Consider the following 14,419-nt stretch of genomic DNA (forward strand, 5'->3'; position numbering starts at 1 on the left):
GAACAGACATGGATCTAATGTAACTATAAGAATTAGGAAAATGGCGGAAAAAATTAAACATCCCGGTCAGTGAAGCAAATTGTCTTTGAAAAAACATTTAAATAAGCAGTTTCTTCAACTCACAATCTCAGATTATGGCCTTCATTAGAAATATGTGGTAATTATTACAGCTCACTGTATAGAAAATGAAAGAAGGTACCCTGCCTAGTGTTTATAAAGGTCCTAGTTAGAGGATCCAAAAATGATTAAAAAAAAAGGGGGGGGTGATTAGCCCAAGGGCTGACGCTGCACAGGACAAACACCAGGTCAATCAAAGCAGACTAAACAAGATATATTAGAAAAATACATACTTTTTATTTTTCTTCTTTTTAAATATATTATTAGTGATTTTCAGAAGACAGACATATGCAAATTAGATAGTCACATTGATATATCACAAAATACATAGCAAAAGTTTTTGTTAAAGATTAAGAGCTACCCAGTACTGACCACACTTCAGACAAACTTGCACACTCATTCATACAGGGATTGTCTCTAACTCTAGTTTAAGCATTCAACTACCATTCATCCATTCATATAGTCCTGGCTTAGGCAACAATAGATATTCAGTAAGTTGCCTAGATCGGGAGGTTCATCCAGGTAGATAGTGTTAATACGGGTCCTGATGTAGTTAGGACAGAATGCCGTATTCCTGGGACAACATGCCGACGCGCGTTTCGGTGAAAAGCCAATATGGCAACACCTTCATCAGGGCCAGGGTAGTATGCTGGGTAGGGGGAGAGAAGTAAAATCTGGAAGTAAAAAAACTTTGTCTTAGTCCCGTATTTCCAATATATAAGCACATAAACATTTCATTTTCATAATATTATTAGCTTTTAGAAAAGAGGAAACATGTGTAGACCTTCTCTATATAGTACATTTGAGGTTGACATTTTTTGACACTGTGCAGCAACAGACCAGTTGGAGACACTCCCATAAGAGATTCCCTATTCAGTGGAATCTAAAGAGGGCAAACTGATGGCCTAAGCTAAATGAACAATAGAGTCTACTTCACAACACTAGACACGCATTTACTAATCACACACTCATTGTCGTAGACCTAAGACCCCAGGGCTTTAGCTCGGCCACTCGATATTAGTGTTTTTAATACAGAAAGGTGCAGATGGTAAATTGCATGACCCAATTGTCCTAATTTGCCCCAACAACTCATACGTTCTTCTAAACTCGTGTGGCATTGGTGGTTTCACTTTTATTAGTATTACCTGTTTATTTTGTTTAAGGTGGCGTGCGATTTGAGGGCCACCGTCACGACTGCAAAGGGAGATGGATTCCAATTGTAACCTTAATGAAAAGGTACAATCGATTATTGTCATTGATCAAAGATTTCCTTTTAATACTTAGTATAACAGTTATAGACCGAAGCAATCAATTTACCAGGCTATTTAATCTGGGCTTGTGGTTCCTTTGGTCGGGCTTATGCGGCTCGTTGCTCGACCAATTAGTTAACATAGGTAAGGTAACCAGAGATGTAGAATTCTCTAGATATAAAAAGATAGGTCATTATATCCCTGTTCTTAATAATTCAGGAGACACTCAAGCCCCCCTCTAGAGAGACAAACTAATAGGAAAGTACCTACTATGATGTAAAAAAATCTTCCTTATGTTGGAGAAACTGGCAGAGAATGCAGGGCTAGAATTGGAGAACATAAGTCCAATAGTAGGAACCAAAAACAAGCAGCTCCATTGGTGGCACATTGGGCGGAGAAAAACCACACAGAGCTAGAGCTTCGGTGGTTTATTTTAGAGAAAATAAAAACCTGCCCAGGAACCAACACCACAAACCTCCGAAAAAAACGGGAGGTATTTTGGATCTTTTTTCTAAATGCGGTGGAAAAAGGGCTTAATGAAGAATGCCCTTGGCACCAAGCGATTCTGTAAAAATATGCTGGAAAACCATTGGTCAATGTATATGGAATACAGTATAGTCAGACTGAATACAATAACCTGTGTGAATATAAGGAAATGAATTGTAACACAGCTTGCGCATATTAGACCATTTAAACCCGGATGGGAGTACTAGAATATGTCTAGTCTTTAGCGCTATCTACTTCCTTATTCTATCCCTCTGGAGACTGGGCGAAAATGACATAACATGTTCTTGTCACGTAACCATAATTACATCTCTCCATATGATCCTCCGTTATGGCATATCATTGGGTCACGTAAGATGGTTGAGTAGGTGCTCCTTTAAATGAGGAGAAACGTTAAGAACTATTGGGTCCCCATTCGGCATTTCAACCATCATGGCGGATATTGTCCCTCCACAGTTGGGAGTCCCTTTTCAGTGTTCTCCAAAACATGAGACACGGTTGGGTATAGCCCCAAGTTAAAGCGCGATAAAAATATTTACTTTAACGTCATCTGAAAGGCGCCCGGTTTTATACTATACAACTTAACCAACATGGCGGGGACAGTTCCCCCACAGCAAAAAGTCCCTCCTTAGTGTTCGTTATAACGCGAGACTCGACTGGGGAGAGTTCCAAAAAAAGCGCGAGTAAATACCTATTTAAATGTCATCCAATTAGCGCACAGACGAGTGTCCTGTATCGTGCATTTGGCCGACTTGGCTGCCGGCGGAACCCCATATGAAGATGACGACCGACTCTGTGACGGTAAGCAGAATTGCGAGACCACCTTAGTCCGCATAACGGAGCTCTTTAAATGCCCCCATATAACGGACAATATGTATTTTTGTTGTCCATCTTTAGAAATGCGAGTAAGCCTCTCCCGTCCCGAGTACGTCCGAGTTGGTGGAATCCCTGTGACAAAGCCTTACTTGACTCTACTAAGGTAATTACCTTGTTAAAGTTATCTAACATCGCGGTTTAGCTTAAGCGTCCAGCCAAGCCCACATAATGGAGCCTGTCCAAATGCCCTCACGTAACGGACAATATGGAATTCTGTTGTCCGCTTTTAGGAATGCCAGCGAGCAGCCTCCCTTCTTGAATACGTCCTAGTTGGTGGAATCCCCGCGATAAAGCCCGACTTGATCCTTTTAAAGGTAATTGCTTCTTTAAAATTACTTGCTAGTGTGGTTACGCTTATCGGGAAGATGCTCCGTGATGTTATTCTCTTACACGATTGTACGAGACCACTAAAGGGTTTTGCTATTTTTAGCACGACTGTTTGATACTATTAAAGGGTTATCCCCCTCACAGTTTATATGTTACACCTCTTTGTTATCAGCCCGCTATAACCTGTGACCAGCCTACGTACCTTATAGGAGCCTTAACTATAAACAAACCAGGCTATAATTTTGAGGGGATTTTCCCTTTATTTTTTAACCCATCACCCGTGGATATATTTCACTCTTTTCATTGGCACTTGGGACCTCTCACAATCGGCTTATTACCCCCCGTATTTTGTTTCCCTGATTTACCAGCTACCGGAGCCTCTGATTCAAATGCTTTGACTTCATCAGCGGCACCGAAGCCACAACATTAGTCCTTGCAGGTAACTGAACCTGGGGTATAAATAAATTTTCTAAAAAACTATCACCTTAGAGTACAGATTAAAGAAGGGCTATAATTAATGGGCGTCTTTTAATGCGCTACCAACAGGAACACTTATTATCGATACAACCACTACTGATAGCGAGACGACAGGTTCAACTTCCGACTTGACCAACAGGACGTCTTTGAAGAGATGAGATAATATGCATAAGTTTTTTACATCATAGTAGGTACTTTCCTATTAGTTTGTCTCTCTAGAGGGGGGCTTGAGTGTCTCCTGAATTATTAAGAACAGAGATATAATGACCTATCTTTTTATATCTAGAGAATTCTACATCTCTGGTTACCTTACCTATGTTAACTAATTGGTGGAGCAACGAGCCGCATAAGCCCGACCAAAGGAACCACAAGCCCAGATTAAATAGCCTGGTAAATTGATTGCTTCGGTCTATAACTGTTATACTAAGTATTAAAAGGAAATCTTTGATCAATGACAATAATCGATTGTACCTTTTCATTAAGGTTACAATTGGAATCCATCTCCCTTTGCAGTCGTGACGGTGGCCCTCAAATCGCACGCCACCTTAAACAAAATAAACAGGTAATACTAATAAAAGTGAAACCACCAATGCCACACGAGTTTAGAAGAACGTATGAGTTGTTGGGGCAAATTAGGACAATTGGGTCATGCAATTTACCATCTGCACCTTTCTGTATTAAAAACACTAATATCGAGTGGCCGAGCTAAAGCCCTGGGGTCTTAGGTCTACGACAATGAGTGTGTGATTAGTAAATGCGTGTCTAGTGTTGTGAAGTAGACTCTATTGTTCATTTAGCTTAGGCCATCAGTTTGCCCTCTTTAGATTCCACTGAATAGGGAATCTCTTATGGGAGTGTCTCCAACTGGTCTGTTGCTGCACAGTGTCAAAAAATGTCAACCTCAAATGTACTATATAGAGAAGGTCTACACATGTTTCCTCTTTTCTAAAAGCTAATAATATTATGAAAATGAAATGTTTATGTGCTTATATATTGGAAATACGGGACTAAGACAAAGTTTTTTTACTTCCAGATTTTACTTCTCTCCCCCTACCCAGCATACTACCCTGGCCCTGATGAAGGTGTTGCCATATTGGCTTTTCACCGAAACGCGCGTCGGCATGTTGTCCCAGGAATACGGCATTCTGTCCTAACTACATCAGGACCCGTATTAACACTATCTACCTGGATGAACCTCCCGATCTAGGCAACTTACTGAATATCTATTGTTGCCTAAGCCAGGACTATATGAATGGATGAATGGTAGTTGAATGCTTAAACTAGAGTTAGAGACAATCCCTGTATGAATGAGTGTGCAAGTTTGTCTGAAGTGTGGTCAGTACTGGGTAGCTCTTAATCTTTAACAAAAACTTTTGCTATGTATTTTGTGATATATCAATGTGACTATCTAATTTGCATATGTCTGTCTTCTGAAAATCACTAATAATATATTTAAAAAGAAGAAAAATAAAAAGTATGTATTTTTCTAATATATCTTGTTTAGTCTGCTTTGATTGACCTGGTGTTTGTCCTGTGCAGCGTCAGCCCTTGGGCTAATCACCCCCCCTTTTTTTATCATTTTTGGATCCTCTAACTAGGACCTTTATAAACACTAGGCAGGGTACCTTCTTTCATTTTCTATACAGTTGTTTTTTCCCCCTTGGCCTGCCTATATTATCAATAAAACCCTTGGGAAGCCCCCTTCTTTTGTCTAATTATTACAGCTCAGCCTCAGCTCGACCTCTACAGAAGCATGGGATTGGGCATACACTTCCCTCCGACCCCTCCAACTCACCACCACCCCTGCTGAAGATCAAGGCCCTCAATGACAATTTCAGCAAACAGAAGCCGGACACCACCCCCTTGCCACCGACAAGCCAAACATCATGACCTAAAAACCCACTCAGGAGCCCCAACGGACCCCTGCCAACCGCACATATTCCACAGGGCTGCCACCGCCATCGCACCCGAACTTGGACTGACCATAAACGCCTCCTTCATGTCCGGCATTTTCCCAGACGACTGGAAACAGGCGGAGGTTGAACCCCTCCTCAAGAAACCTACAGCCGACCCAAATGACTTGAAAAACTACCGGCCCATCTCTCTCCTCCCTTTCGCGGCCAAAGTCACAGAGAGACTCATGAACGCCCAGCTGACCGCCTTCATCGAAGAGAACTCCCTCCTAGACTCCTCTCAGTCCGGTTTCCGCAGCAACCACACATGGTTTTGTCCATAGTGCATCATTGTTTTACCAGTCCAAGATGGCCAATGCGTTGGGTCTCAAATCTCAACGTGGTTGCCATGCTGAAAATTTTACATGATGATAAGCAGCGTACACTACCATTATAAGATGTCCCGTCATTGCTATGTTTAATTTTATTTTTTAGTGCAAGCCTATGCCCACTGTTCTTAGGTGGCAACATGTTTTCTTTTTCTGTTTTTATTATTTTTGAATGTATCTTCCTTATGTTGTTGATCCTGTGTGTGTGTTTTATTGTATAGTATAAGTGGGTCAATGCAAGAATGAGTCTGTGTGTTCACAAGTGGATGCATGAGTGCAAGGATGAGTAACAGTGTGCGTGTATGATGATTTATCAAGTGTCAAAACCTAGCAAAGACTGAAGAAGCTCTTTTGTTTATGAGCCAGCCCAATTGGCATTGCCAATGCTTGTTGCCAAGTGTAATTACTGCTGTGGTTTCATGATATATATGTGTGGTGGAAGTGAGCAAGAGCAACTTCTGATGGTGCTGTACGTGTTCATTCGACACTTTAACCCAAAAAACAGGACATATTTTCAGTGGCGGCTGGTGACATTTGAAACTAGTGCGGCGTAAGTGCAGACAACCAATTGGTCCTGCTTGATGCCTCACAGCCGCTCGCTTCGCTTGCGCCTTGCTGTTTCTGCATATAATATAAGCTAAATGTCCAGGTAGGAATCATTCACAGTATACATTTTTTAATCAACAGTGTCATAACTATGATCACTCAATTCAGGAGGGTAACCAAGGGGTTTCAACAACAACAAAAAGTGAATAGTATCAAAAATATATTTTTATTTTTTATAGTTTTAAATATTTATCACTTTTTTTATACAGAAATCCAAAAGTCTGGCAACAGTAAACCACCAACGTCAAATATCACAAATCATAGGGTGGTGTACAACACCTTTACCACGTAATGTGGACACAATGAAAGGACCACATGCACAATCTTGTATGTGCACCCTAATTCACACAGTATTGTTTCAAGTGAATATATACAGTATGGTTGTATAAAAGGTGTTTAGGCGTCGACGTTTCGGTCCATGTTGGTCACAAAGATCCGGAGGACCATCTTCAGGACAAAAACGTTGCACAGGGGTATATGTAACAAAAACGCCTCACAGGTCTTTATATTAGTGGCCGCCCGAACTGCACTAGCCAAGAGACGCCGGCTCAGGAGGAGTCCGTGTGTCTGCGCTGGTAGCACTCGCTGTAACTTAGTATAACGGGAGACGCCGGCTCAGAGGAGTCCGTGTGTCTTCTCCGAATGCACTCGCGAGTGCATTCGGAGAAGACACACGGACTCCTCTGAGCCGGCGTCTCCCGTTATACTAAGTTACCGCGTCTCTTGGCTAGTGCAGTTCGGGCGGCCACTAATATAAAGACGCCTAAACACCTTTTATACAACCATACTGTATATATTCACTTGAAACAATACTGTGTGAATTAGGGTGCACATACAAGATTGTGCATGTGGTCCTTTCATTGTGTCCACATTACGTGGTAAAGGTGTTGTACACCACCCTATGATTTGTGATATTTGACGTTGGTGGTTTACTGTTGCCAGACTTTTGGATTTCTGTATAAAAAAAGTGATAAATATTTAAAACTATAAAAAATAAAAATATATTTTTGATACTATTCACTTTTTGTTGTTGTTGAAACCCCTTGGTTACCCTCCTGAATTGAGTGATCATAGTTATGACACTGTTGATTAAAAAATTTATACTGTGAATGATTCCTACCTGGACATTTAGCTTATATTATTTACATTACCCAGTCCTGGTGGGACTATTGGGTGGCTCTGTTCTAGTACTATTGCTGTTTCTGCTGCACTGAATAAATGCACTAAGTTCATTCTTGGCTAAAAGTCTGGAGCTTTTATTGCGTTATTTCTGCATCTGTGATGGTACCGTGTGCAAGTATTGCGACAACCTGTCTGTACTCCAGCTGAACTACCTGCTTCTGCCGCAACAAGCACATTTTTTATTGGCATAGCCTCCTGCCGTTCAGTGTTGGTGCTTTTACTGTGTGTGGCATCTGCACAACTGTGGTGTTTTGTATCATTCCCAATAGCACCTTCCAAGCACAGCACTCAACATAGAAACCATACAATGCATGCATTAACTGACACATTTTGTAAAGTGTCGACACTAGTTGTGCAATTGTAATCTAAAAAGTTGGCAATTGTCACGCTAAAAGCATCAGGAAATAAATCGTTATATACTGGTCCCACAAGCACTTAATACCCAAATGCGGGCAACATAGAAGACTACATATCATATTTTAAAAGTGCACCCCAGAGAGATGTTTGGTCTACGATTTTAACACTATACCAAACCTGCATAAAGTGTTTTTTAGTTTCTAAGAAATCCTTTAGACGCTGTTCCTATTGCCATGGAAGTTCAATCAATAATTAATTATTTATTCGGCCAAACAGGCCATAAAAGACACAAGGAAAATAAAACATTGTGCAACAGACTAAAACAGCATCAGTAAGAGAGAAAAGACTGCACAGTTCAGGCATCAGTATAATAAAAAATCGGTGTTGCAGCAAGATAATTCATCAATAAATATCGGCAAACAGTAATAAATACATAGCATACTCATGTAAATGATTAAGCATTCAAATTATCAATATTAAAACCACTAAAACAACACTAGAAACAATAAGCAGATAAAAAAAGAATCACACATTCAGGAGTAGAAACATGATAAAATAATTACATGGGATATGACTTGTGGGAGTGTGTCACCTTAGTACAATAGATTATATCAGAGCACTGAGAAGTGTAATGTTGGTGTGTGTGGGGCCGTAGGAAGGCCTTATTATCTGCCAGTAGAGTGCGCAGGGGCAGGTGGCGCAGCATCAGCAACTCAGGCACACACACCGTGACTATCGGAAGCGACGTGCACGAGCGCACGCCCCCCTTTTATTCAGCCCCGCAGGCCACGCCTGGCCTGCAGATGTAGGGGTGCGTGTGCGTGCATAAACTAGAGCATAACAGCACTACATCCCTATCCAACTATATAAAATTTCACAGTGTCCCAGCTTGTGGTACAAATAGATTTAAAGTTCAAAACAAAATACCTCTGTACTTGCATGTCCCTTGGTGGCAGCTTCAGGGCCTCAGCCGACAGGCATAATCCTTTAACTTCTGACTTGGGGGTGGATTGGGCCGCAGGTTGTACCTCCGGATGTCTCCTCTGCCACGTTCTGTGGTGCGGGGTGTGTCCTTGATGGTGGTTGACCTGGTTGGGGATCCGCACCCCGGTTCCGGTATCTCCGCCCGTGCCCCTGCTGATGGATTGCTTTCATCCTCGTGTGTCATGGCTCTGGGCGATTCACTGTCTCCACCTGTAGTTTCTAGATTTGATCTCGGCCCAGGGGATATCACTTTGAACCAGGAGGTGTTCCTCGATACTTCCTCTCCCTCCTTTCTTGCAGTAACCATAGTGCCTTTCGTGGCCGTTACGGTCCATGGGCCCAGTTCATAGAGAGTCTGGAATTTTCCTCCAGGGCGTCTGTTTCGTATGACCACTTGAGCTCACTATATTTACAACAAGGGGTGGTGAGGGACAGAGTCTCTGAATTAAACAGAATACTCTCACCCAGTCAAGAGATCAGGGCTAGATCCAACACCGTTTTTTAGCTCACTGCACCATCCCAGTTTCAGAACCTGGCTGTATGCAAATTAGTCTGTTCCTGTCCCAGTGCATGATGGGAACAGGGCAAACCAAACTACAAAAGCCAATTCTTACACTGGGAAGGAAACAAGCTACCGGGGACCGGTTTCTGGCATTTCAGCCGTCTTCGGCCCGGCTTGCTTGAATCCTGATGGTGCAATGAGCAAGGGACTCACATCTGAGTATACCCTTCCACGCTTAGGGTGGGCAAAAATATTTACAACAAGGGGTGGTGAGGGACAGAGTCTCTGAATTAAACAGAATACTCTCACCCAGTCAAGAGATCAGGGCTAGATCCAACACCGCTTTTTAGCTCACTGCACCATCCCAGTTTCAGAACCTGGCTGTATGCAAATTAGTCTGTTCCTGTCCCAGTGCATGATGGGAACAGGGCAAACCAAACTACAAAAGCCAATTCTTACACTGGGAAGGAAACAAGCTACCGGGGACCGGTTTCTGGCATTTCAGCCGTCTTCGGCCCGGCTTGCTTGAATCCTGATGGTGCAATGAGCAAGGGACTCACATCTGAGTATACTCTTCCACGCTTAGGGTGGACAAAAATATTTACAACAAGGGGTGGTGAGGGACAGAGTCTCTGAATTAAACAGAATACTCTCACCCAGTCAAGAGATCAGGGCTAGATCCAACACCGTTTTTTAGCTCACTGCACCATCCCAGTTTCAGAACCTGGCTGTATGCAAATTAGTCTGTTCCTGTCCCAGTGCATGATGGGAACAGGGCAAACCAAACTACAAAAGCCAATTCTTACACTGGGAAGGAAACAAGCTACCGGGGACCGGTTTCTGGCATTTCAGCCGTCTTCGGCCCGGCTTGCTTGAATCCTGATGGTGCAATGAGCAAGGGACTCACATCTGAGTATACCCTTCCACGCTTAGGGTGGACAAAAATATTTACAACAAGGGGTGGTGAGGGACAGAGTCTCTGAATTAAACAGAATACTCTCACCCAGTCAAGAGATCAGGGCTAGATCCAACACCGTTTTTTAGCTCACTGCACCATCCCAGTTTCAGAACCTGGCTGTATGCAAATTAGTCTGTTCCTGTCCCAGTGCATGATGGGAACAGGGCAAACCAAACTACAAAAGCCAATTCTTACACTGGGAAGGAAACAAGCTACCGGGGACCGGTTTCTGGCATTTCAGCCGTCTTCGGCCCGGCTTGCTTAAATCCTGATGGTGCAATGAGCAAGGGACTCACATCTGAGTATACCCTTCCACGCTTAGGGTGGACAAAAATATTTACAACATCACCACCCCCTTTTCTAAATCGTTTTTGGCCACTATAGGTGTGGCAGGGTATACTCAGACATGAGTCCCTTTCTCACTGCTCCATCAGGATTCAAGCAAGCCGGGCCGAAGAAGGCTGAAATGCCAGAAACCGGTCCCCGGTAGCTTGTCTCCTTTCTGGTGAAGAATTGGCTTGGTAGTTTAGTCTGCCCTGTTCCCATGATGCACTGGGCCAGGGACAGACTGATTTGCATATAGCCAGGTTCTGAGCTGGGATGGGGCAGTGAGATAAATAACGGTGATGGATCAAGCCCTGATCTTTGGACTGGGTAAGAGTGGTCTGTTTAACTCAGACACTCTGTTCATCACCACCCCCTTTTCTAAATCGTTTTTGGCCACTATAGGTGTGGCAGGGTATACTCAGACATGAGTCCCTTTCTCACTGCTCCATCAGGATTCAAGCAAGCCGGGCCGAAGAAGGCTGAAATGCCAGAAACCGGTCCCCGGTAGCTTGTCTCCTTTCTGGTGAAGAATTGGCTTGGTAGTTTAGTCTGCCCTGTTTCCATGATGCACTGGGCCAGGGACAGACTGATTTGCATATAGCCAGGTTCTGAGCTGGGATGGGGCAGTGAGATAAATAACGGTGATGGATCAAGCCCTGATCTTTGGACTGGGTAAGAGTGGTCTGTTTAACTCAGACACTCTGTTCATCACCACCCCCTTTTCTAAATCGTTTTTGGCCACTATAGGTGTGGCAGGGTATACTCAGACATGAGTCCCTTTCTCACTGCTCCATCAGGATTCAAGCAAGCCGGGCCGAAGAAGGCTGAAATGCCAGAAACCGGTCCCCGGTAGCTTGTCTCCTTTCTGGTGAAGAATTGGCTTGGTAGTTTAGTCTGCCCTGTTCCCATGATGCACTGGGCCAGGGACAGACTGATTTGCATATAGCCAGGTTCTGAGCTGGGATGGGGCAGTGAGATAAATAACGGTGATGGATCAAGCCCTGATCTTTGGACTGGGTAAGAGTGGTCTGTTTAACTCAGACACTCTGTTCATCACCACCCCCTTTTCTAAATCGTTTTTGGCCACTATAGGTGTGGCAGGGTATACTCAGACATGAGTCCCTTTCTCACTGCTCCATCAGGATTCAAGCAAGCCGGGCCGAAGAAGGCTGAAATGCCAGAAACCGGTCCCCGGTAGCTTGTCTCCTTTCTGGTGAAGATTTGGCTTGGTAGTTTAGTCTGCCCTGTTCCCATGATGCACTGGGCCAGGGACAGACTGATTTGCATATAGCCAGGTTCTGAGCTGGGATGGGGCAGTGAGATAAATAACGGTGATGGATCAAGCCCTGATCTTTGGACTGGGTAAGAGTGGTCTGTTTAACTCAGACACTCTGTTCATCACCACCCCCTTTTCTAAATCGTTTTTGGCCACTATAGGTGTGGCAGGGTATACTCAGACATGAGTCCCTTTCTCACTGCTCCATCAGGATTCAAGCAAGCCGGGCCGAAGAAGGCTGAAATGCCAGAAACCGGTCCCCGGTAGCTTGTCTCCTTTCTGGTGAAGAATTGGCTTGGTAGTTTAGTCTGCCCTGTTCCCATGATGCACTGGGCCAGGGACAGACTGATTTGCATATAGCCAGGTTCTGAGCTGGGATGGGGCAGTGAGATAAATAACGGTGATGGATCAAGCCCTGATCTTTGGACTGGGTAAGAGTGGTCTGTTTAACTCAGACACTCTGTTCATCACCACCCCCTTTTCTAAATCACTTGAGCTCACTGGCACAGCCGCCTTGGTGTGGCTCTTCGGCGCCGGCTCGCTCGCTGGTTATTTTGTCGTCTCCGTTCCTGGGTATCGTCCATGTTGTCCAGGCCCGGCAACGCCCCCGGGGCGATGAGAAGGAGATCCCTGCGTTGGCCTTGGAACATGAGGGTCCAGGGGCTCCTCTGGGTGGTGCAGTGAGGGGTTCCCCGATACTCCCGTAGGAATTCATGCAGTCTCTGTTCAGGGTCGGCTTGTTCTACCACCGCTATCCGGAACATCTTATTGAGGGTCCACATAAATCTTTCTGCCTCCCCGTTGGCCTGTGGCCACTGGGGTGTGATGCGTCGATGTGTGATGCCCCTGGCCTTCAGGAATGTGGCAAACTCTGCTCCCTGGAACGGCGGTCCGTTGTCGCTCCGTACTTCCTCAGTGTATCCGAACATGGAGAATATCTTTTCTAGTCCCGGGCCCACGTGCGTGAAGGCCGTGGAGTTGACTCTCTCAACTAACGGGTACTTGGAGTAGGAATCGATAGCCACCAATGTATGTCCTTCCCCCGGGAAGCTCCCGAAATCTATGCTGACCTTGGTCCATGGGGTCATGCATGCTTCTTCCGTGATTATCGGCGCCGGTCTCTCGGGATCGCTTGTCAACTGGCAGGACATGCAGCTCTTCACGTAATCCTCCACCATGGTTTCCAGTTCAGGGAACCACACCTTCTCCCTCATGCGCGCCTTCATTTTTGTTGTGCCTTGGTGGCCACCATGAGCAAGTTGCGTGGCCCGGTACCTGAGGCTCTGCGGTATCACCAAGCGTGATCCTCTTAACAGCACTCCTTCTTCCGTGGTGCTGAGCTCGTGTCGGACATGCCAGATCTTCGTGAGGGCCTCCTTATCTGCGGCGGACCAGGTGTTGGGTGGGTGTAGATAGTTAGCCCAGGACTCTTCCTGAACAGCTTGAAGTGTCCTCATGTAGATATTGTCATCAGCAGCTGCTTCCTTAATTTCCGCAATCGTCATGCATTGGGGACATGAGGTGAGGGCTACCCACTGGGCGTACTCCTCGCAGTCGTCTTCTACAGGTACAGGCTCCTGTGGCAACGGGTGGCGCGACAAGTAATCAGCAGGATTCTTGGCCCCCGGTCGATATACCACCTCCATTCCATACGATTGAAGTTGAATCACCCATCTTTCAATGCGCGGTGGTGGGTGCGGGGCGGTTCCCTTGAAGAGGGGCACTAGGGGCTGGTGGTCTGTGACCATGACGAACGAGTGGCCTTGTAGGTATAAATGGAAATGACTGCAGGCCCATTTGATGGCGAGGGCCTCTCGCTCTATTTGGGCGTACCTGGTCTCGGTTGGGGTCAGGGCCTTGCTGGCGAATGCTAGTGCTGTCCATTGCCGGGGTTCGTGTTCCTGGGTCAGGACCGCCCCCAGACCTACCGGGCTGGCATCAACGATCACCTCGGTGCGTTTCGCCGGGTCGAAGTAGGATAGTGTTGCATTCTCCAGGAGGGCATCCTTGATCCCCTGAAAAGCTTCGTTTTCTTTCGGGCCCCACTGCCACGTGGCATCCGTTTTGGTTAGCGCTAGCAGAGGTTCGCTTCGAGTGGCTAGGCCCGGTATGAACCGGCCACAGTATGTGGCCATCCCGAGGAAACTCCTCACCTCCGTTGGTGACTTTGGCGCTGGGGCGTCCTTTATAGACTTGGACTTCCTCGGGTCAATCTGAATTCTTCCTGGTTAAAGACGTAGCTGAAGAATTCAATAGAGGGCTGAAAGAACTGACATTTGTCTTTGTGGAGCATCGCTCCACACGTGCTCAGTCTCTTCAGGACATCCCGAAGGTGTTTGTAGTGCTCTGATGCCGTGGCAGAGTGGATCAAAATGTCGTCACTGACATTGATTAC

The sequence above is a fragment of the Lissotriton vulgaris genome, chromosome 1_1 (genome assembly GCF_964263255.1).
Source record: "Lissotriton vulgaris chromosome 1_1, aLisVul1.2, whole genome shotgun sequence".
Taxonomy (NCBI): domain Eukaryota; kingdom Metazoa; phylum Chordata; class Amphibia; order Caudata; family Salamandridae; genus Lissotriton; species Lissotriton vulgaris.